The sequence below is a fragment of the Amphimedon queenslandica genome, unplaced genomic scaffold (assembly GCF_000090795.2).
Source record: "Amphimedon queenslandica unplaced genomic scaffold, v1.1 AMPQUscaffold_11228, whole genome shotgun sequence".
NCBI classification, from domain to species: domain Eukaryota; kingdom Metazoa; phylum Porifera; class Demospongiae; order Haplosclerida; family Niphatidae; genus Amphimedon; species Amphimedon queenslandica.
The window spans coordinates 1-1,388 of NW_003548529.1; the positions used below are offsets into that span (position 1 = coordinate 1).

Below are 1,388 nucleotides of genomic sequence, written 5' to 3' on the forward strand. Positions count from 1 at the left end.
AGCACATCAATTTATGTGGACATTGTACAACAAGCATTCTAATTTTTTATTTAAAAAACTTTTATTAGGTATTCTATTCTGTGCATGTTCTGCAGTATTTAATTTCATTATTCTTAGGTATCAAGAAATGTTAGTGGGTGATTATGAGGTTGACAGCCTTGAGAGGTAAAATAATAATAATAATAATAATAATAATAATAATAATAATAATAATAATAATAATAATTGTGTATTATTGTTCAATATTAGGTTGGTATTGCCATCTGCTATAGAGAGGGAAAGGAGGAAGAGTAATTTTGAACATTATAAGGACACCACACTCTCAGCCTGTGAGTACATGTACATGTATGCATGTATACATTATTGGTTTTTAATTTACATGTAGTGTTTCTGTAGCTAATGGTTAGAGTATATGAGTAAGTTACGTAGGATGATAAAGATAATTAAAGAACCACTCCAGGTTAGTATAGGCTTACTGAGGGTAATAGCCATGTTTACTGGGTCATTCTTTCTCCTCTTTCTTCCTGTCTTTTGTTCTCTCTCTCTCTTCCCCTTTTATTCAATGAAGTCTGGTTTATATGATGTCCTCCCTACTACTATTGGAAGGTTTGGCTCCTGAGGATTTGAGGCTTTTGCTCTGTGGGTGTCAGCAGGTTGAACTTGATGTACTCAAAAAGATAACAACTTTCATCATTATTTTCAAGAGTCCAGATAATGGAATGGATTATCTTGTTATTATTGTTATTTTTTTCTCTCAGTTTAACATGCATGTAGATGTACATGTCAATTTTCTTTGCATTTATCATGTACTGTATGTACATGTACTCTTCCTGTCCTCCTCCTCTTAGTTTTATCAATGGATGTGGTATCTTGTGAGGCCAGTCATTCCCTGGCAGTGTGTGTCTTACTGTGTGTCTGGTCTATGACTATTGAGCTATTGGGACGGGTCTGTCCTGAGTCAGTTGGTAAACTCAAGCACTCAATATTCAACCAGTTGCAAGGTAAAGATATTTGACGGAATCAGCTCAAACTTTCTACATAGCATAAGGGCATCAAAATGTATCAAATAATTTGAGGTGACTTTAGAGCCAAATTTTGGAACAAGACATAAGCTAGAGCCTGTGATATTTTATCAAAAATTAGTTTTTTAATAAAATGCTTGTTACTTTAAAAAATATTTGTCATGCAGGATTGCTTTAAAATTTTTATGCAAAAGTACATCAATATTTGTGTTAGAAAATGTAATAAAAATTTTGGGTGGTTTTGAAGCTATTATTTACTCAAAAATCAGTTTAAATTCCCTGTATGATCATAAATCAATTTTTTTTTAAATGAAAAGAAGAGAAGTCTCTTTTTATACAATTTCCCTCAATACATGCATGTACATG

At 32.3% G+C, this 1,388-nt stretch overlaps 1 long non-coding RNA gene across 1 annotated transcript; it reads left to right on the plus strand.

Moving 5' to 3' along the window:
- Positions 1-51: 51 nt before the first annotated feature.
- On the plus strand, positions 52-751 carry LOC109589519 (uncharacterized). The gene is made up of 4 exons (XR_002188746.1): positions 52-165; positions 250-329; positions 386-460; positions 569-751. It is a non-coding gene; the product is annotated as an uncharacterized LOC109589519 (long non-coding RNA).
- The last annotated feature ends 637 nt before the right edge of the window (positions 752-1,388 follow it).